Below are 23,398 nucleotides of genomic sequence, written 5' to 3'. Positions count from 1 at the left end.
CAAAGTGAGAGTTTATATTCCTTCCCTATTGCATATTTTTAGTGTGTAAATCCACAGAGCAGAAAAAATTTACAGGGGATTGAGTGGTCATGGGGAAAGTAATCCGCATATAAAGCAGTGGCAGATACCTCTTCTGCCTGGGACTCATCCTGTTGGGAAGTTTCACACCAGGCTGAAAGAAACCTTCAACCACGAGTGTTTTTTTCTTGTGCCCGAGTTAAGGGCGGGGGGGGGAGGGTGTCACTGACATTGCTTATCCATTATTCATTTAGCAATGGCTCCAGGGAGCAACTTCATGCCATGTATTTTTCAGTTACATGAATTGCAATAGATTCTTTTCTTCTTCAAGCCTGCCTGCACTGGGGAAATTTTCTAAGTTGTTTTACAACTGGCATAGCTTAAACTGTTGGGGGGCTGCCACAAAGACCTGGTTATAGACCGCTTGAGGTGAGTGATCAGTTTTTACTGATGTGGTTTCAGACTTTGGCACTAACTACACCTACTAAAACCTGAATTATTAAGACTACATAATCCAGAAATATTTTGGCTTTGTTGAAATACACAATATCTATCTCCCTTGGACTGAAAATACTTCTATTCCCCAAATTGCTCATTCTCTCTTGAAAGGACTGGCTTTCATTGGGAGATTTGAGTTTTTCTTGCTTTGTTTTCCTAGCCTTCTTTAAACCGAGTATTTTAAGTCAATATATCACTAACAAGCCCAGATGAGATTTTCAGTGCAGCCTTTACTGACAGAATCAAAATTACACGAAGTACTGCATTTTGAGGCAGTGATATGTGTGCAGCCAAGAAGAGGTAGATTCTGATCTGGCCGGGTGAAATGCTCCCGGTTAAATCCCATCACTTGCGAGGCTCTGTGCAACGAACGCACTTGTGCACTAATAAAACTGAGGGGCTGGAAAGAGAAAAATTGACTTTCTGGGTCTAATAGAAAGGATGTAAATAAAATCACAGCTGAAAATGTGGAGCAGAAAACCTTGGTGGATCCTCAAGAGACAGAGGTGGTAGGTCCTTTGCTGAAGGAAGGCGGAGGAGGAGGTGCTATGCAAAAGGGAACATCCATCTCTGCACTCCAGACCTCCTGGTCCTGACATGAGAAGTATCTGCGTCATTGGATGTGGTAGATTAAAAATTATCCCATAGGCACAAAGATATTTTCTGGAGACTAATGAGATTGCTGAATTTCAGATGGAGTCAGACGCACGTGCTTCACTCCTTTAGACAGTCTCCAAAAATAGCAGAAACAAGGTGGGATGTTAAAGCATCAGTCCAAGTCCTTGTGTGAGAACACTTCGCTCAGCGTGGGAGGCATTCCTGCCTCAAGATAAGGTACTGGCCAGCTAAAGTTAGCAGAGATCATGCCCAGGGGGCCATGGTCAGTCGGATGTCTTCAGCCGTGTCCCAGGAGCACCAGGAGACCCTGCTTTTCCTGCAGCTCCTGCCTCCCCTCCCTACTGGGCTTCTGGCACAGGGAGGCAGGGGCTGTGCTTCGCAATGTGCCAGGGATAAGGCCCCAGGGAAGAGGCGAAGGAAGGCAGAGAAAACAAGTTGGCTTTCAGCCTTTACCACCCATGAACCTCTGCATGCCATTTCCCTCCTGGGAACTGATCCAGGGCTCCCTGTGAAATCAGGAGGCATGTGGTCATATGAAGAGGTGCTAGGTCCGTCCCAAAGGAGGGAGAGAGGCTCCTCTGAAGCAGAAGTCAGCTGCGTTTCCCCTCGGTGCTCTCCTATTTTCTCAGGTGGGCTGTGGCCTCATCTCAGGCCACCCCTGGAGCGGGTTTGGCTTCCAGGGTCCCCAGGCCTGTGCCACAGCTTTGGGGGACAGTAAGAGGTAACTGGAGCTGCTCACCTACCTCTGCAAAGAGACCGCTGGTCACCTTCTCCGTACGCCTTTTCTTTCCAGGGCTAGCCATCAAAATAACAAAGGAGATTCAGTAGTCTGTTGGCAAGGCTGTAAGCCCTGGTTTACATCCGCTTGTGAGGACCTCTCGTGCAGTGGGAGGCACCCGCTTGTTCACACCTCCGTATCCTCTGTCTGCCCAGGACTGTGCCTGGTTCCCAGGCTGGAGTTTCTGGCTGGCCAGGTGCCCCAGCACAGGACCCTGCCCTCGGGGCTGTGATACCCCCAGGAAGGAAGCGCCTGTCTCCCTCCACCGGCTCCGCAGCCAAACCAGCCTTACGCCTCAGGCTTAAAGCTAGGTGCCCAAAGTTAGGCCATGCCAAGTTCTCCCTTGAGCTCTGCGTTGGGTGTGAAGGACGCCCGAGAGCACACATCACCTTTCCATCACGCCAGAATTAGTTTCTGCGCAAAACAGTTTTGTACTTGCAGAGACCAGAGGGTGTCATGTCCCTCCTTTTCTTGCCTCCAAGAAGCTAAAATTCTCACATAAAACCTGGGCTAAGATGTTTTTGGCTGTATAATCAGTAAACAGCGTGCTGAATAACGACACAACAAACCCCTTATGTCTTCTGAGAAATGATTGTATGTGGTCCTTGGTGCTAAACTGTCCAGACTGTCTTCTGTCTAATGAGCTCTCATCTCTGCCTCTACCAAACATTTAACTAAACTCCAGGCTTTACACATTTGCTTTAGTTTATTCTTACTCCAGCTGACACAAGTGTGGTGGAGAACTACACGCTAGTTTTCTCGAGGCATTTCTGGTGGCTCTCTAGGTTGCTACCTCAGCCACGATGTGGCCACACAGATCCTCTCCGAACTGGTGGCTGAAGGACACCTCCCATGCCCTTCCTTGGTTGGACGGGGGACAGGGGGGTTACACTGACCACAGTGCTAAGAGCAGCAGACACCGCTGATGTGTAGGGCTTTTTTTTTGGTCTGGGAAGCCTGCAGCTTGCTGATTCAGCAGCAGGAGGTTTGATCAGCCCTACCCTCCAGGGCTGCTTCCTCTTCTGCAGTTACACTGGCTGCTTGTGGTGCCCAGCTGGCAAGCTAAGGAGGAAACCTTCAAAGAGAGGGCGTGCTGGAGCTGGAGGAGACTTTCCCAGCCTTGCAGTGAATGAGGAAGCACGTGGCTTGTATGTCATCCACTTTTAATGTGGTCAGGTGTCCCCTTGGAGAGCCTGAGCCTCCCCCTGTCTATGTGTTAGGCAGTACACTCCTGCAGCATGCAGAAATACGGGAGTATGAAACCCTTTCGAGGCTCTGTTGGAAGCTGCCTTGTCAGTGTCTTCTTCCCATCCTGGCCACAGGGAAGTGCCAGATGCAATCAATGATCAAGGTTTTTCCCAGCATCTGAGCTGAGCTGCAGTGTGTCAGAGCTACTCCATCCTCCTCCAGCTTGCTGTGTCCTAAACGGTGGTACAACTCCAGCTACAGTCCCGTGAGAAAGGGGTTGCAGGTGACCCCACTATACCACAAGCAGGCATCCATACAGGCAAAGCAGGGAACAGCAGCAGCATGCCAACATTGGTCCCCCAAAAAAGAGCAGACTCTCCCCAAATAGAAGGTAGGTTGAGAGTTTGAAGCACCCAGTGTTGATACACATAACATCAACTGCAGACCACTGAAGAGCAATGAGCAAGATTCCTTCCCCTCAAATACAAGTTTAATACTTTCTATCCCACTTATAAGCTATGCTTAATTGACATTCTTTTTCATTTGCCTGTGAAAACATTGCCATAAATGTGAATGCAAACTCCATTTAAATACCTGCATTTAGTTCCATTCTTTCCCTTCCAGTGAAAGTTTCAGTGGCAGACAAACTTCTGATGGACAGCTTGCATTCACATTGACTATCTGTGATTTTTGATCTGTTATAAATATAAATGAGTTCATAGCCGGATATTGCCTTAACTTAATTGTTTACATACTAACAGGGAAAGCTAATGTACAGTCTTGGCTTTATTTAGCAATTTAAACTTGAAGTTTTACTGAGTGGTTAGTAGACAAAATGTTACATTGTGAGGGGTTTTTTTTTCCATTCCCTATAATATTTTACTTTGATTAAAGCTGTACTGAGTTAAAATTGCACATCTCACGCGAAAAGCAATTTACCTCTGCTCTTATTGAAGTTAACCGTACTTATTTGTCTCAGCATAATGTATTTTTCTAGCTGCATTCTAACTGCGGTGCTTTATCATATGAACCAAGTTAGATTTAATCAAATTCAGTTTGTGTTGTGAATTTTAAGACATTCGTTCAATTAGTTGGAATAAAAGCAGAACATTTGGAAGAAAGATTAAAGTTGAAAAATGCCGGTGCTGAGCTGGGCATTCAGTGCTCCTTCTGCACCTTTCTCACCCCAAAACATTTCTCACGCTTGAAAAGGTTCCCTGATCTTTTTTTTTTCTCTTTCTGTTTCTCAGATTGCTGGTGATGTTCATGGGATGGGGAAGATAAGAGTAATTTTATCAGGTTGCAACACCCAGGTGCGCGTAAGACCTGACCGGTTTTCCTCCTGCTGTGCCTGTCACGAGCTTTTTCTGGGCACTGATGGACAATAACGGGACCACATTCAAGCTGGGGCCTTTTTAACGTATTGGAGTCCACTGGGAAGCCACAGTGCTGCTCCCCAGTTGCACTCCAGTCTTACCAGTGCCCCTCAGCTGCTTTCCTCTTACTCTCCTCGTTGCCACCTGGTGGGAAAATTGGCATTAGTCACTCGTGTTTGCCTTTCGGACCTGGGTGCGCAGCTCAGGGAGGCCAGCGCAGGAGCTGAGGGACACCCAGGAGGTCGGTCAGCCCTACCTCCCCTTTCCAGCAAGCAAACTACTTTCTCCTGTCACCCTTTCTGTTGCTTCCACCTAAAATGGCTTATTTGCACACATACCAACTATTTTTGAGGTATCAGGATGTTTTTACTGTGTTGTCCTGTGTGCTGAATGAAATATCCATTAATTATCATCAGCATATTACCTTTATGAAGAAAATTTTGATGCTTGTTGTTATATTCTTATGGCTGTAATTTTCCTCATCTGGGAATTCTTGATTAACTTGGCTTAGGTTCACCAGCCTGAGCGATTTGAAAAGGCCATTGTAAAATAAAAGAGAGAAATAAAAATGTCTTGGTGCAGCCAGGCACCACTCCCTCAGCTGAAAAACTTGGTGTTTTTACATTTTGAGACAGTTTCTCAGACAGCCAGACAAGGTGACATTAAACAAATCACGCTAATTACAACACAATTTATGTAGAGAGATTTTACTGGCCTGCTAATACTTGGCAGGAGCTGCCAATTACAAATGTTTCAAAAAAGAGCGTTTCTAGCATTAACTTTTTTGGTTCTTAGGGAAATGGAAAGATGGAGCCTGTTGATCTCCCTTGTTGGTGCCAAGGGAAGCAGACCCCAGTCCAAGCACAGAAGCAGGAGTCAGAGACCTGAGGTCAGGTCATGGGTTTCAGACAGAGTTGGACAGACTGTGCTGCGGCCCCGGGCAGGTCACTGCTGAATGCACCCCATGCCAAACAAAATCAGCAAGACTTTGCGTGATCCCTGGGGGCTTTGCATCTCTCTGGCCTCCGTTATCCAACACCAGGTGTCCTGCTGTGTGTGCCATCCCCAGAGGTGCAGACAAGACATTGCCATTCTGGTGTGGGGACATTTTGCGTGGTTGACGTACATCATGCAACAGAGGGGAAGATCACACTTTCTGTGCATTAGATGCCTTTTTAACAGAACAAGGATCAAAAACTTACCTATAACACTTACCAACAGCATCATGAAATTTGTTTCCCAAGAGCCTGTAAAGCACTTTAAGCTTAAACCTCAGAGATACGTAGGGCTTTGCCTCCTATTCACTTAGCTTAAGGCTGTGATCATGTAAGATGCTACTTCCCCCCATCCATCCCCAGCTAGTGGTTACCTTCACCTTCGCAGAACCGACAAAAGAGAATGGGACACCCATTCCTCACCCGCATCAGTGCTTACACCATAGTTTAAACACTGTGGTTTACAAGAAGCCACCTTGTCCTGGGAGGTGTTCAGATGCATCATGCTGGTTTTGCTGCAGGGACAGCAGCAGCCTGGTAATAGCAAATGGCTTTGGGGGCAGGGCCCCCAAATGGCTTTGGGGGGCAGGGCAGGGCTTTGGGGGACAAAGCAGAAGGGGGAGAAGGCTCTCACTGTGGGGCTTTACTGAACGAGTCCCTGCCAACGCCATCTGGCCAGGGCTCCACTCTGTGCAGTGGCCACTGACCACGTGCGGGAATGCAAAGCTCTGGGTTAGACCCCTAACACAAGGGAGAGTGAGGTGGCATGGGGAAGGGGCCTCAAAATCCTGCTGCTCAGAGCTAAATGAGCTCAGCCCCTTCCTCTGCCTTCTCTGGGACAGCCAGAAAGAGAAGCCAACCAGATAATCAGCTCACTCTCTGGAACAGTAGAAATGCCCTGGCAAGCTTTTCCTCACGTACTCAAAGGAGGATGGTGTGAATAAATGTGATTTGGAGATTCTCGAATAGGCTGGTGGGTGGGATGCCTTGCTCTGGAGGTGGTTCAGATCCTCCTCCAAAGCAAGCTGAACTCAATTCTCTGAATTGGTAGCTAAACACAGGGCTCCCAGCGCTCAGCTGAGTTGCCCTCATTCTCCCACAATCATTCGTGCAGCCTGTGCCTGGCTTTGGTATCCCTTGGAAAGGCCTATAAGCATGGGCATACCTCTGCAGAGCTTGGGAATCTTCTTCCTGGGCTTCTTACGTTTTGCTCTGAGGTAGATTTGCAAGGAACTCTGCATCTATGCTTCACGGGCTTCGTGCTGCTGGTGGGAACTGATGATCTCTGGTGAGTCCTGGATACTTATGGAAATTGCCCAGGAGGTAAGCTGTGTTTTTGAGAGGGTCACAAGTACTTTAAATGGTAGATTTAGCATCAGCGGGAGATAGGAAGACCTTAATGGGCCCTGGTGGAGGTGGCATTTTTTGCATGCATAAAGGAAATGGAAACTCCTGCCCTGCATAATAGCACCATTAAGACGTGCAGTGCTTGCACATCCAGTGAGTACCCCTTTGGAGCTGTTGCCTTTGGCTCAGAGTGCTTTGCGAAAGTTGCACAGAAGAGGTTTGGGGGGCAGGGGCAGGGTACTACAAGGGGTAAAGCTTCCATGGGGAATGAAGCCTCCCAGCCTCAGCAGCCATAGGAATTCCTGGGAACTGAAGATCTTCAGCACCTCGCCTCAGCAACCTCCGGGAGTTACACCTGAGTACGAGCAGAGGCTCTCCTGTGGTGGCAACGCACAGAGCTAATTTTCCTTTACAGCTGCACCTGATGGCATGTGTGACTGTTGCTTGCCTGCGTACAGGCGCATTTTCACGCTTGACTCACAGTTAGTCCGGTGCCACAAGCCAACACTGCCCGTGGTTACATGGAAATTCAGTAGGATTGGGAACACGTATAGCAGGGGAGAGAAACAGGCCAGAAGAGTTATTTCAAGCAGATGTTGGTGATAGCTGCTGGTAGCCACAGTAAGTTATCAAAAGGAAATAGACGGATATATATATCTCTTCAGAATCAAAAACAGCACCTGCACCTGAACAGGGTTTGGTGATTACTAAATGGCTCCATAGGCAAGAGAAAGAGCTTTACGGACAGAAGGTTTTGCATAAAGCAGTTGTTGTTTACACCTGAAACTGGTGTACAAATAAAGCCATCGCTCTTTACTGCCAAGCCTCCTCTACTCCGAGCCAAAGCAGCCTGTGGAGCCGCATGACAGCTCGCCTTGCAATCGTTCCTCGCAGGTATAGCTTTTACACGCATTCGCCAACGGTTGTCCAGGTCAACTCACATGCTGAGCCCCATTTAATCCAACAAAGCAATGTATTACGAAAAGCAGGGAGTTTCCCGTCAGAAAGGGGAACTTTGGCCTGGTCCCTAATTGCCCTTGGACTGAAAAAGGAGAACACGGAGTTAATTTTCTGCTTTGAATTGCCCTGCAGAGGAGTTTAGCTTTTTCCACTGAGTGTCAGGGGAGCCCAGGGAGACAGGCCACCATGGACAGAAGTTTTCTTGTACAGCTGCCTCACTCGCCTTCCCCTCCACAGGCAGCAATCACAGCCCCATAGACTGACCTTCAACTGGATAAAAAATGAAGCCTAAATTGTAAAACACTAGAAAGCATCAGGTCTGAAATCCAACCTTTTTCTCCCTCCCCATTTCTGTTCCTTTTATACAACTGCCACCATCATCTGTTTCTCCTGTATCCTCCTCCTTGCTAAGGTAGGTCACATAAGGTACCTTCACCTTCATCTGTTTCTGCTGTATCTTCCTCCTTGCTCAGGTAGGTCACATAAGGTACCTTCACCTTGAGAGGGTCAGTTCTGGGAGTCGTGACCCTCTGGCACCTCTCGCTGTGGCTGCACACCCCCTGCGATGGCAACCCCCAGCTCCTACAGATGTGCCGGGGACGTCTGTGACCCTCAGCACCAAAACTGCGCCCTGCCAGGTCTGTGTTTGACTTGAAGGAGGCAGCAAGCACCAGGTCATGGTGCTGTCTTCTACACCTCTGAAAGCCACCAGGAGCCTGGGGTGAGAAGGTGCCACTCCGATGGAGGGGACACAAGAAGCGGACCAAGGGACTAAAGCCCTGCTGGTGCTCACTGGGTGCTCGCAATGACTGGGAGGAGCACAGGGAGGTGGTGAGGAGGGAGGAAAGTCTGGGAGAGGCGAGGAAGAGGGGACCTGGGGCTGGAGTAACCCCAGGAGGAAGGAGATGGAGAAGCAGAAAGAATTTGCCAGTCTTAGCAAGGGAAAGAGGTAGTGACGGTGGTAGGAAGCCCTGAGCAGCGTTATACTGTGCTGCATAATTGTAACACAGTGTTGTTATTGCTATGCTTTAAAAAATCACACGCTAGATCGCAGAAAGCTCCAAATAAACTTAAATGTCTAGAGACTGCTTAAAAACAGTAAGTTCAGCCCTTTTTCTTTTCACTTCTCATTGTGGAAGGAGGAATCTGTTCACACCTCCAGGCTTTTTTCTAGAAATTAACATTTGAGGAAACAATTTTCACCAAGCCATGTGACTCAAAGAACTGGGACTTTGGGGAAAACATGAGCTATCACAAACCTTACCACTAAACAGCAAGCACTGGCAAGTGGAGGATTAGGTTTGCTCTGGAGCTGCCCCTTTAAGTTCCTCGTAGCCTGTTTTTTTGTGGAGGTAGCTTTGATTCAGCAGCGGAGAGCTGAGGTGGGAGCGACAGACCCCACAGTCCCTCCTGGGTACTTTCCTTTTGTAGTTGCGTGTGATGCTGTCACTTCGTCTTAGTTAGAAATGGGAACGGACAGTTTCTCTGTGCGGGGAGCACGGATATTTCCCATGCAGGCATTTGCAGCCATCCATACATCTGAAGAGGCAGTGGGAAACAGGGCCCAATCCCCGCTAGCGTGGCTTCAAGAGACAGTTTGCGAGCAGAGGTTAAGCCGGGGCTCGCAGGCTGCTGCCCGGGCACACGTGCAGCAAAAACCCAAGCCACAGGCCCGCGCCCCAGCTGTGAAGCACCGCAAGGTACAGTGTTGTCCCCCTGGCAAGCTTTGTTTAGCACTCAGAAACTCCTGACAAAGAGATGAAGTCTCCAAACTGTGTCTGGACAAAATTTCCGGCTGGAAAAAGAGCATATTTCTAGAGAAATCTGGGCTGTATCCAAAGCCAAAAGAATCCAGTTTCCCATTCAGACACTAAGTGATAGCCAGATTCACAAATGCAAACCCCAGGTCTCCACATCCCTTCAGACAGTGTGAAAGCTAATTTGGGCCTTCGCAGAAAATCTGGATAAAATCAAGCTCATCTTAATCTTTCATCCAATGAGACATTTGATGTATTTGAAGGTTTATCTCATCTTTTAAAACCACCTGTGGCTCCCTCTTAAAGTCTGAAATCATCACACCCATAATAAATCTCTTTACAGTAGTTCAGCTTCTTGAAATTAAATTAGAATAGGAAGTGGCTGTATAGACAGATACACAGAATAAAACAGGCAGGGTGGTTTACAGGATGTATATTGTCTGTAAGGAAATATATCAGCTGTCCCCCATACAAAACCCACCTTTCTACCACTATGACAGGTTTTAATGCATTTTTTTCTTCTTCAGTAAGAAAAAGTGATTTGTCTGGATATCTCACTTGCCTGAGCCCGACCCCAGGGTGTGTAGTGTCATCCGTGTCACTGCAAATATTTCTGGTGGATTTCTTTCTAAGGACTCTTCCTCCTAGCTGAAGTGATCAAAAGCAACAAATAAGAAACGGCTTAAGTTTATTTCCTTGCTTACGTGTTTTCTGTCCCCTGAAATATATCTTACAAGCATGATGAATATGAACTGGAAGAAATAATCTTTACATTCATGAAGATATGCATACATAAATAAGTCCGATGCTAGATTAGACTGCAGATCTTTCCTTTAAAGGTAAAACACTTACTTTTCCATTTTACACCTGTTTTTTTAAGTGTTATATTTTCTGAGATTCGATAGATAACCCAAAGCCACACATACTCAAATCGACTCTCAAGCAAGTCTTCATTATTTCTTGGAATTCTATTTTTTCCCAGGAAAAAAACCCAGTAGTTTTTGTTAACTACGTTCAACTAATGTTTAAACTATTGATTAGTCAAGAGGTTTAAATAGTTAAAACTCCACTACATGTGAAGCAGCTCCTGATGACACCAGGTAGACTGCCTAGAATCCTGCTGGCTCCGTTCACCTTTTTCAGCCCAGGAAGACAAAAGAACCCCCCCAGAGACACTGCTATGCGGTACTGAAACATTTCCCATCATCAGACGCAGTTAAGAGAGGCTGGGCAGGGGCCCCTGTTGTTGCAGTCCCCTGTTCAGGAGCGCTCCTGGGCTTGTGCTGAGGCTCTTTGGGGACCCCGCATCGCACCCTCCGTCACCGAGGGCTCCCTTCCCCTCTGGCCCAGCTCCACCGGGTGACACTGTCTTCTGTCTTCTCCCACCCAGGCTGGTATCCAGCATCGTCAGAGAACTTTCTGCCGAGTTTCATCTGTACAGCGATGGGGGATTTAGGGGTGCTTCTGCACGGCTTGCTGGCTGCGCCAGCTCTGGTTTCGCACTCAGCGGCTCCTTCTGCTTGACCGTGGATGGCAAGAGAAGCGAGTCAGCAAGCCCTTTCTCTTTTCGGCTGTTTCCCAGCGAAAGAAACATTAGCACATCAGACTGCCAGACAACACACCACAGAGATTCTCCCACATACTGCTTCTTTTCTTCCTTTTTTCATGTCAAGAGCTAAAGAGGTGGGTGACAGATTTCCAATGGCAGGGGGCCGGGGGGGGGGGATTTATGCCGAGCACTGCTATTGCGACCTTGCTGTCTTTTACACTTGAGCGGGAAGGGGCCCTGAAGTGAGGCACTAAAGCCAACAGCTTATCCACAAAGCCCCTGGCTAATTAGTCATTACAAAAAAAAAAAAAAAGAAAAGAATCGCAATCTGTCAAGAGAGGAAAGAGGGGTTTAAAAGGATATACCTTTACAGCTATAAATTGCTAAAGAGAAAGAATTACAGGATAACGTGCAAAGGGTCAATTCAATAAAAGGAGGGAAAGAGACACCTGAGTTTCCTTGAACTCACCAGGGAGGCAGCTGTGTTTGGTGTACTTGCTGCACATACATGTAGCTGGATAATTGCTAGGTTAGGAACTGAAATAGCAGCATGTGGGCATGATCCAAAGGAGCAAGCAGACACACAGGAAAAAAAATCACCAGCCCAGCCTTGGGCAAAGTTTCGCTGCATGCAGAGTAGATCAACTATTTATTTCTGAAATTTACACTTTGTAAAGCATAAATAAGCAGGGAGGATCAGCGTGCTCCCCCAGCAACGTACATACCCTCTGACAGATCCTGCATTTGGCTGTATCTAATGAGTGCAGCCCCAGAAACAAGACTGGAGCCCTGCAGTAGTTGCATGCTCTCACATTGCAGCTTTTAGAAAGCAGCTCAATTAATCTGAAGGTTAACTTAATTAAGTAAAGCTCACCTCCTTATCAGGCTCTTCTAGGCTTTTACATCATACCAGGTACTGTGGAGCCATTCATTAGGCCTCACAATGTGCCTCTGGCTAGGTAAATATGTGCTAATCGTGTTTCACAGAGGGTTTGGACAAAGGCAGAACAGTTAAGCCCAAAGTTTGAACGTCTGCCCTTTGGGACTTGTGTAGGGACACAAGGGAAAATCTGGGGCAGGGGAAGGAATCCCACAGCACCCGGGGGACCGCAAGAGCCAGATGAAGGAGAAGGAGACTGGAAATAAAGTCGCCCGAAACGCCGACAGGTGTTTGCTAAGCCCCAAACGGTGCGCTGCACGTTCAGGGCGGGCCACCAAGGCTCTCGGGGCTGGGGTTGACTGGAGAAAACCAGCCATCCCCCATCCCTGCAGCTGGGAGACCCTGGGGAGCCAAGGGCACCGGGACGGTGGGATAATAAGGATCGTTTCCGAACCATTTTAGGGTCCAGCTTTCCTCTTAGAAAAAAGGAGAGCTCACACCCAGCAGTGGGTGTCAGCCCCGGCAGGGCAGTCACAGCGCAAAACCCACTGGAAACCCCACGTGCAAACACGGCTCGCGTCGCCGGCGTGCAGCGAGCAAACCAAGTCACAGCGGGCCTGCACTCCGCCGCGCAAGCCAACACGTTGGTGACGGTGGGACGTGGAGGCCGGCACAAGCATGCATGCATGTGAGTGCTGGAGACTGGGGGGAACTGCCTCTTGTTCTTACATGATGGAGAAGGGAGTTTGTCCTGCCGTCCCACAGTCACACATACTGCAGCAAAAGAAACCTAAAGGAACCGGACAAGGTCACCGAGAGAGAAAAACAAATCTGAAAGAGGTTTTCAAGACATCCTGCCTTGAATCCATGTCCCAGTTACACTCTTCCTGCCTGTCCTCGCACTCCGAAGTTATAATTCCTTACCCCCACTTTTCTTTTCCTATAAAAGAACAAAACTAACGTAATGTTTATTGTTACAAGAAGCGCAATGCCATAATCAGGTTAAGAAAACAATTGACTGAATGTTGACGTGTATTACTGAAAAATTAATTCTGAAAAGCTTCATTCGCTCACTGGGGACGCTTGTCTTGTTTACAATGTCACTTCTGTTACAAGTGTTTTTAAGGACAGATACTTCTGAGAATGAGAGGAGCCTGATGGTCTCGTGAATTTGGCACGCAAATTTACCAGGCAGATTAAACCTCTGTTTCCTCACCTATCAGTGCTAATAAAAAGCATGTGCATTCATCTCATTTGAAGAAAAAGAGAGCGAGAGAGAAAGAGAGGGAAAGAGAGAAAGAGAGAGAAAAAGAGAGAGAGGCGAGGAGAGATACAAAGAGAGGAAGGAGGAAGGGAGGAAGCACGTGGACCTAGAGCAGCACGAGAGGCGAGCAGCAGAGGTGCGAAGCTGTACGCACATCACTAGCACACTGTCCCTGTCTCCGTTAGTGCTCCGCCAGTTCTGTACCTGCATTGAAAATAAGTTCCTTGGCGCTGCTTAATTACTGCATAGTCTCTGAATTTTCAGAGACAAACACACCTCCCAATAACCCTATTGTCATCGTGTCCTATTCTCGGCATTTTAAAAAATGCACCATCTCCCAGTCATATTCAACTTTTTCCATCTTACCTCAGAGCTTCCTCAGCATTTTTTATACCTATTTTTATGAATCAGAGTGGTTGCTTTAAAGACTGATTTTTCCCATATGCTGCTGTTTTGGAGGTAACAGCCCCCATAACAGGAGGCTGTTACCTAACAGGAACCTGTGAGGTACCTAAGAGCTGGAACCTGTTACCTAACAGGTAACAGCTGATTAGGATCTTCCCTTTCCCCTACTAGAACACAGGCCATGTTTTAAGGACACATTTTGCTCATCTTCATGTTCATACCTACGTCATTTTAAACAAGCAAGCATTTCTCTTGAAAAAAATTAAATCTGTGGTAGCCCCAACCTCCCCAAACTTCTCCTAGAGGAACAGCTACGTGCGCTCTGACGCAGGAGATCAGCAGCCAATATCCCATGGAAGTGAGAGTGTCTCTTCGGTGCCTAACCTGGAGAGGCCTCGGGCACATATGGATTTGCAACTTCAAGGAGGGTCCCAAATCTTAGCCATTTTTGAGGGACTTGAGATGATCTTCATTTCAATATCTCTTGCTTTCCTGTGCTCAAATTAAATCATGCGTGCTGTGAGCAGCGTAGCACAGCTCTGTATGGTCTGCTGACTGTTTTTCCAAGCCTTGAGCATTTGGCATGTGAGATCACACTCGACCAACTACACAGCAGAGGGAAATGATTAAAAAGTGTCCTCCTGAAAAAAGGAAGGACCCATTTTATTGGCGAACCACCAGCAGCAAGAGATTATGCTAAGACTGTAAATAATGAAAGCATGATAAAAGTTTATGCTTTTTTTCCCTCCTTGATCCCTTTATTATGTTTTCTGGTATAAAAACAATAACCTGCTGCTGTCCACCAGTTTCCTCATTTACAGAAGACTTAGAGTCCCCCTGAGGTTTGAGAGGTTGACTCTGCAGTAAAGAGCCGCGTGGGTTTATGCAGACCTCTCCTGGCTCACTGGGAAGGGCAGGAGGAGCGCTCAGGGTGGTGTGCCAGCAAACTGGGGCTGAGACGTGCATGCTGAGGTGGTCCTGTAAAGCAAAACAAAACAGAGGAGTAGAGCTGGAGACACATCGTTGAAAGGAGCACAAGTGGAAATTTTCGCCCAGCAGTGTGGGACTGTCAAACCCACAAGCAGTTTGAGACTACCTCCCAGTTCATGGCTTGGAAAATGTATTCTGTGTTAAGAGCTACACATGCTCCTAAGAGACCACAGTTTAGCCTAAAAGTCAGTCTGATTAATTCATACACAGGCCAGGACTGGGAGCAACACGGAGGTGGGAGCAACAGAATAGAGCTGGGGAAAAAAGAAAGCCATCGAGAAAATACTCTTCGGAGCTCTGTGGTGGTGGAGATACTGGGTGCTATTAGCAGTCAGTGGGATTGATGCTGGGGCACCTTTAGAAAAGGCAGCAGATAATGAGAAACAGAGTTAAGAACAAATCAAGGTGGGAAAAATTTACTGCTGTCTCCACCGAGAGACTGTGGATGGAAAATTTGGAGAGAGATGGTGAAAATACTAAAAGAGGCCAAACAAACACATTCCACTAGAACCAGCAGAGTGTTTTTAAATCGTGTCCTTTAATAATCCACTATTTGCATTACCATAACATGCCATTGCATTATTCGGGCATGCAAACAATTGTTAAGTTCCCAACTTCTGCTGCTGGAAAAAAGTGATGACCTGGGGGAAAGAATTTCTGTAGTAAATACCTCAGCATGAATAATAAGATGAGGTTATTTAAGTGACAGCTACTTGAAAAATTAGCCTAACTTCCTAATAACTGTACTACATAGCTTAAAGAAATCTAATTTTATCTCTGACTCCCACACAGTAAATCTCCTATCACATTCTTTCCTTGCTTCATTGCTATTTCTTTGCTTAATAATCAGCCACTTAAAAGATTGGGGATAATGTTAATAATGGGCAAATTAGATACACAGAAAAGAAATGTTTTCTGTGCTTTCAGAGGTACCCAGCATGACTGTCATTAAACGAAAACCGAGGCCTGAGGAGGGAGCACAGAAACCTGGGCAGGCTGCAGTGGAACAGGGCAAGGACTCCGGCTAACTTCGTGTCGAGCAGCCAACATGAGTCAGTGTTGCAACGGTAAAATATTTAACAACGGGAGCCCTCTCCCCTTCAGCATTTTTTCTCCCATAAACTAATTAAGCTATAATATTATAAGCGCTTCCTTTCAGGCTAGGCTTTCCTTTTAGCATGACTATGGGCAGGCTGGGCAAAGCTGGGTTATTGCTGTGATGAAAAAACTGGCACTACATTTTGCCTCGGTCTCCTTTATTATTTTTTTTTTCAAGCTCTACGCAAAGCCACTCACAGCCAATGGCTCAGTCTCACTTCCAATTAAGTCAATGATAAAACTCACATTGACTTAAATGGGAGCAGGTTTGCATCCCAAAGGCTAACAGTCAAGGCTTTTAACAGTCAGACTACTAATAGGGAAAGTAGAAAGAGGTAGAAAATGTCTTCTCTTTTCTTAGGAGCAGTAATTCAAAGTGAATAGAGTAGGCATGTTCGGTTTGAAATTATTTTCAGGGAGAAAAAATACGTAGTGAGTCTATTTATAATGCGGTGATTCAGCTCTTCGTATAATATGTGTGGATGGATCTGTTGCAGAGAAGGAGGCAGCGCATAGCAAGAATTATCAGCTCTCCCTTTATATAGTTTGGAAGCCCTTTCTTAGCCCTTACTATATTCAGCCCTACTATATTACCTAGCCTGTGCAGCCGTGTACACTGCTGTTAAAATGTTTTGGCCAATTAACTTGATTATATTGGAGTCCACTGCTGAATAAAGAGCAAAAGACCCGGCACACTCCAGGTGTTTCCTCAGCACTGGCCTCCTGCTATGGACAGAGCCCATACAAGGCCCAGGAAGAAAGAGAATTTTGTTTTTCTTTTTACAACATTGACAAAATCAAGCAAAAGGAAGAGATCAGATTAACGATGGCCGCATTAATGTTAATTTCTCTTGCATGAACCCATCTACATTGCAGGGAGGCGGTAATCCACAAGTCAAAAAGCCTGCAGAGGGCTTTGGAGACAGCCCGGCCGAGACGCCCAGCGTTTAAATGTCCCGCAAACCCGTCAAGCGTAGCTGCTTCCGCTCAACCCGGTTTCCCCACCGTCTGTGTGATTCCCACTCCTCACAGAGGGAAGAGGCAGCGGCACAGGAGGGCAGCCCTTTGGGAGCAGCATTTTGGGTGGTGACGACCTGCTGGCGGCGATACCCCGTTTCCCCTCCTTTCCTCCCTCTCCTCCCCCTGGCACCAGCAGAGGAAGAGGGCTGCAGGCTGCAGAGTGACTGCGCTGCGGTCCCTGGCACACAGGGGCTTCTGCCGGCGGGGAGCAAGTAGGGAGGACGTTGCTACCACCGACTGGGCCCTGACACCTGCCACCGTGCAGGGCGGGATTGCAGTGAGCCGGTGCCCGGCGGATACCGGGCTCAATCACGGCAGGCGTGCAGCTGGAGGGCTGCCACAGCAACCCTGCGCTCCCTGCCTGGTGCCGCCCCGGTACGTACAACGGAGTCATTCTGGGGAGGCTGACGCCATGGAAAGTTTGAAAACCTTCTGCCAGCTGGATTTTATGTTTCTTCAGGATGCCCGTGACAGCCGCAGTTGTAACTGCACACCACGTGTGGGAACAGGGAAGCCTGCCCTGCCCTGCCACAGTGCTGGAAGTATTTTCCGTCTGTTCTGGGTATTGTTCATCACCTGGTGGATGCGTTCCACCTATAGTATGTCTTTCATCTCAGTGCCTTTTCTACTCCTTGCTTTTCCCCTGCTAGCAGAGTGGAAGGAAACGTGTTTGCCTTTTGCGGTGTTTATTATCAAGTTCAAATGGAGAATCAAATTATCAAATTCAAACTGTAGCACTGCCTGAGTAACCTGGTGTGATACGCCCACGCAGGAGGGAGAGGTAAAGGGGACAGCTTTTGTGAATGACATCCAAGTTCAGCTTGCAGGTTTGCAACTCTTCTGAAAAATTGAAATGGCTCGTGCAGCAAAACTGGGAGCAAAGTTTCATTGTCTGCACTCTAAGGGGAAGCCAGGTGGCTTGGCAGAAGTTGAAGGAGTTGCTCTGGATGAACACGAGGGTAACAGGCATCTACAGCATCAGCTCTCACATATTTGCACCTCTTCTCTCCCCAGTTTGTGATCTGGAGAGTACACATGCATGCACCCACACGTGCGCTGTTTTTCTCTTCTTTTCTGCGCCATTCTCCTTTCCAAACCTTTTCGATTGTCATGGCTTCAGAATTCAAAACAGTCCCAGCCTATTTCTCTAATGAAAGCAGAGATCACGGTTTTGCATTTCTGCGTCAAATGCCAAGGGCCAACGGCATTCGAAACAACCATAAATCTGATACCGAAATAGTAGCTTGGTACAAGTGCAAACTGCAAAACCTCTTGGAGGAGGAAGCAGCGCAGTCCTGGCGGCCATGGGTCTGGCTCCCCTCCTCTTCCTCTCTCCCTCCCTCAGCCCCTGACTCTTCCTCCCTCCCTCCCAGCCCCCTCAGCGCAGCACGACCTGTGCTGAGGGCCTTTGCCCGCTCCCGTGCGGTGGATGCCCTAATCCCAGCACACTTCCCTCCTGCTCCAGCTGCACTGCAAGACCTACAGACCCCCTCTGGCCCCGTGTGTCTTGGAGCTCTGCTCTGGCACGGTGATGGCAAGGAAAAGATGTACCGTCGGCATTGCGTAGGAAATCCCACCCATCTCCCTGATGCTGCTGCTGGCTCCGCCTCATCTTTGGCGGCAGAGGCAGAGGAGAAAAGCATCAGAAGTGCGTGGGGCCAGACAGGAGCCCGTCGTTGAGGTGAGGGCACCCAGCGACTCCGGATCGGTTTGGTACTGCGTGCATGAAGACCAGCAATGCTGCCGCCGTGTCAGCGTGTCGGCCAGCGGCAGGACACAGGAGCGTTCAGGACAGGGCTTGTACTGCCATGGCAGCCGCTCTGCCTTTCTAAAAGGTTGACGACTTTGAAAAATGTCCTCCCGCAGCTAGCTAGCTTTGCAGGCCAGCGTGAAGAGGGAAGAAATCTCCTCCCTGCTTTCCTGCTGTCACAGGCACTGATGTGACTCACCCCGTCGCTCCCACTGGGATTTTGAGCGGACCCTGTGTCAGAGTTACGGGATTGCTCTGCCAGATCCTGCCTTGCTCCCCTCCTTCACCCGCAGGGAGGAGGGATGTCCCCGATGGCCCGCCTTGCCCAGCCTGGCCCCGTTCAAGGAGCGGCACGGGGACCCGTGCTTGCCGTGCCTCTTTGGCTCGGCTTAATTTACAGGGCCGCTCTCTTTCCTGACTACTGGAAGTTCACCCAAGGCTCTTACTGGATGTTTCCCCTGCATCATGACTACTCATAAACATTCTTCGTCAAATTACTAAATTAATCTCGGCTGAATATACGCAACGCAGCCTGAAGCCCACCTCAATCTCCATTAACTACTTTGTTCTTGCAGCTGAGAGAAGTAAGATTTATTTCAGTCAGTAAAGTGAACAAACACCACCTGTGATCCACTCAGGAAGCTGACCTGAGCTAGAAGGTGACATTTTTACTGTTCCTTGTTGACTATAACCAAGGCTAATGGTGTATGGATTATTATGCTTCCAGCAAAGCCGTCTTTTTCAGTCGAAAATGAGGTTTTTGTCAATTAAATCCTCAATGAAACACAGACGTGTACACCATATATATAATAATTCAATTTAAAAAACATACTGAAAGAAAGGAGCTTTAAAGAATGGCGCTGTAAATGACAGATAAGAATTTTTTTTTTTTGTGGCTTGAGTGAATTGCCACTTTTGTTCATATGCTCTACATAGTGATCACAGACTGAAGCAGCCTGCAAATATGAACGGCTCCGTTGCTTTCCAGGCAACCCACTGGCTAAAGGAACTTATATAGTGCCACTGTTTTATGGATAAACAGACTAAGTCAGTTCCTCATCCCGTCAGTATGGAGCGCTGACAATCAATAAGTTCACGTTTTGAAGAGGGATGGAGCAACTCTTTCAGTGACCTGCGTGGGACTTTCAAAGCATAAACAGAGCTTAAATGAGGACAAGGATATTTCTTTAGTACATCTCTTTTTAACGGTTAATGCAACTCCTGGGAAGTTCAGAGCCCATAAGAGTGCAGGCTTTTTCCATACATGTTGCAAAGCAGGTTTCCTCCAGCGAAGTCAAACGGTCTGTGCCAAGCCGACAATGCCTTCCCACTTTGTCCTTCAGGATGTACTGTGCCTGATTTCCTGCACATGGCATGACAGTGTTAAAAATACAGTCGGGAATCACGTATTAGAGCTTGCATTCTGCTACGTGCTCTCTGCTGGCACTCTCCGAGGGTCTGAGCATTAATAGGGCTCAACAACTTGAGCGCTCGTTAAATCAGAGGGGGCTGAGGGAGCTCAGGGAAGGGGGAGGAGGAGAACGGGGAAGCAGAGAACAGATGAAATCACAAAAGGTTCAGGCATGCTTGGGATAAACTTTTAGATTTTGTGTCCCACACTCCTTCTCTATCGCCATCTGGGAACACAAGATGAAATCAGAGCCCCTATGGGGAGAGCTAGGATGATCGTGTCGGCTTGTGCTGATCTGTGCAAGAAGCCAGACCAGGTGGGAATCACATGCTCCGATTCAGGACCCAAAGGATGTGTACGCCTCATGTGAAAGGACAGGAGAGAGAAAAGAGCCTTTTAAAGGAATGTTACGTCTGTTCAGGACTACGCTTTGGTTCATTATTTGAAGCAAATCTTGTGAAGCAGATAAATTATAGACAGTAAGACTAATGCTGTAATGATTACTACTGTCAAAGGCACCTAACTCCTTCAGATTCCCTTGAAAATCCCTGTATTGCTGCATGTTGCACTGATGGAGCGGAGTAAGGGCTCTGACTAGTACAGGAAGAAAAAGCTGCCACCATTTTCATACTTCATCTATGGTTTCCATAGCAGATTTGGCAACATCTCAAACCTTCCTCAGCCCTATACCTATTATCAGTTACGTTATGTTACAGTGCTGCATTTTAATTGCTGTGTTTTCTGAGACAGAGGGAGCTGAATCTAAATATATCTCAAGCGCCAGCAGTGATATTTAGCACAGCTACTGTAATTAAGTATTCAGCCATTGCCAACAAATAAACTTCTCACTTGAGCAAATAGGTTCTCTGAAAAACACCTAAATGTTTGACAAAATTCCATTTTCTGTTATTTTAATATCATTAGGAGGCCTTGGCTTTCTTGATTGGTGGGGTGTGCATCTAAACTGCCAAGAAATTACCTGTTTTTGATCACAGCTCTTTTCCTTTTATGAATGCAGACACTGACAGCTCTAACAAAGATGCTCAGCTAGGAAGCTTTTTCTCCTTTAAGAGAAATGAAATATTGCTGAGTTAAAACCACTAATTACAGTTTATAATAACAACACTTCCTGGAAAAAAAATTAAACTATACTTAACTGCTGGGTTTTTTTCTTTAAACTAGGGGTTTGGCTACAGTCTGATGGCTAACTACTTGCAAAAATCTTCTCAACTGGTACAGTCTAGCTGGTAGATTCCAGAGCAAAAAAAACCCCTCTCCCACAGTATAGACATGTTTTTCTGTTGAACCATTTGCTTTGTATTTCTAGTACAAAACGTAATGTTTGCAATAGGAAGCAAAGAATTTGTATAAAGATCACTGAAAAAACCCAAAGTACATCCTTCACTTTGAGTATTTTAGAAAGCTCTCGGAATTTTTGCTACCCCATATGGGATACTTTAGAAAGGGGAAAATGACTAGGTAAAATGCTTAAGCTGATGCAACCACAGAGGTTTATACCCAGACCTGCGCTCTTCTGTCCATGTGCATGTGTCCCTGTTTTCTCCTGAAGTGTTGTCTCCTCCGAGGTCTTCCACTGGGACTGGGAAGCTTTTCCTCACTCCCTTTTCTCTCAGACAATGTCTGAACATGACTTGTATTTGAGAATACTGACAGACAGAGCTTCTCCAGGAAGAATTTTCAAATTATCAATTTTTCTGCTCCTGGGATTGAAAGTGATGCTGGAGGCAGAGACATGCACACACAGAGATGCAATAACTGGGCTTTTCAACCCAATGGGAATTAACGGGGCAACGGATGGCACTGGAGCATCGGTCTCCCATGGGTTATTTTACTAATTCTTTCCGCTGACTTGAACCAAAGATCAGGAGGACAAACTGAATACTGTAAATGGCATTGAAAACTAAGCCAGGAGTACTGACCCAGAAGGCCACTTTTGGAATGAAAGCACTCCCTCTGATTTAAATGATAGCTACACAAAGTGTGCAGGAAACACTGAGCCTGATCAGAGAAGTGAAGGTGAGAATATTTATTTACCTTTCTTATAACTACCTTTTGATTTTTCCCATGAGAAATAGCAATCTAAAATGGACCACAAACCCACGGTATTTATCAGATAAGGGGATCTTCAAAAAAATCTGCCTTGTGATGATCCAAGGGCGGGCTCCTGCTATTCTTAATCCCTTGAGCAGAGCTTTGTTTTGTGTGTATTGCCACTGAAATCAATGAATACAGAATGGGGCAAAGTCTGAATGATCATAGGCAGTCTGGAAACATACTCTAAATTATTCAAATCTTACCTCAAAATTTAACCGTGTTTATTGCCACATGAGGAGACATGTCTTTGTAGCTTCCTAAAAGATGTCAAACTGGAAGGATCGGAACGAGAACATTTTTAACCACCCGTGTTATTTTACCAAGTCAAAATACAAATCCAGAGTCCTCTTCTGGGTATTTCAGTGGCATGCACAGTTTTTTTAATGCAGATATTTAAAACATTATAACCCAGTCTATCCGGTCTAATGCAGTATTAAAAAGGAAGATTTCAGTTGAGTATACTTCAATACTTCATTAGATGGGACATACTGGCATGCAATGTTTTAAACAAGTGGCAAAGTTAAGCCAAAACAAAGAAATCGTGTTGCAGCTCCTACTCAAGCTAAGGCTCACCCTGAAGTCAGCTGCTGAAGAAGTGAAAAATTTGTGCCAGTGAGAAACAAAACAATTCAATGCTAATCATAGGCATGTTCTCTGCTCAAAACATGTGAGGCTACTTAATGCTATTTCTACCCAAAGCTCACACCTACAACTGCTGAAGTACAGAAGCAAAACTGCTGAGTTTCAAAAGGGCAGATCATGAGATACTTGCAAACGGTTTAGTGTTGAATTCAGTGATTCTAGTCAAATTTGCAGAAAGAAACAAAAAGACCAATGCCAGTGGCATTGTAAGCACAGTAACTTTTACTACCTGATTCAGATCTTTCAATCTGCATTCAAGAACAGGCAGAAATCTGACATCTCCTCTGGATCTAGGAGAACGCTTCAAACGCTAATGCCAAGGATCACACTCCTGAGTCTGCTTCTCTCAGATGTTCAGTGAAGTCCCACGCCCGTACCCGTCTCTCACTCTCTCTTTACACATCTTTCATGTTGGTTTCTTCCACTTGTCTCAGACTCAGTTGAAAAGATGTGCCCCTCTGGCTGCAACACAAGACACGAGGGTTCAGAAAAGCTCCCATGTCCTGTGTTGTAGCCGGAGGTCTCACAATAGTTTAGAGCAAACCCTCTGGAGTGCAGGCTCCTTTCGCAGGCAGAGCTCTTTTCCTGCACTTTTGAATTCAACCTACGTGTCAATCTGCGAAAAAGAAGTGGAGAAGAATGGAAATCAGGTGCTTGTGGACAGCACGCAGATAACACTGTGTGCTATTGCTACTGTCAACATTGCAAATGGAAAAACGACCCAAGTAGCTGCCAACCT

General features: G+C 46.8%; 1 long non-coding RNA gene across 1 annotated transcript; it reads right to left on the bottom strand.

The window, feature by feature from the left end:
* Positions 1 to 19,330: 19,330 nt before the first annotated feature.
* LOC142406723 (uncharacterized) lies at positions 19,331 to 23,101 on the bottom strand. Its single transcript, XR_012774679.1, has 3 exons — positions 22,221 to 23,101; positions 20,882 to 20,966; positions 19,331 to 20,263 (listed from the first exon to the last, which is right to left on the bottom strand). It is a non-coding gene; the product is annotated as an uncharacterized LOC142406723 (long non-coding RNA).
* Between the last annotated feature and the right edge of the window lie 297 nt (positions 23,102 to 23,398).

The sequence above is a fragment of the Mycteria americana genome, chromosome 2 (genome assembly GCF_035582795.1).
Source record: "Mycteria americana isolate JAX WOST 10 ecotype Jacksonville Zoo and Gardens chromosome 2, USCA_MyAme_1.0, whole genome shotgun sequence".
NCBI lineage: Eukaryota > Metazoa > Chordata > Aves > Ciconiiformes > Ciconiidae > Mycteria > Mycteria americana.
This window is presented reverse-complemented; position numbering and strand designations above follow the sequence as displayed.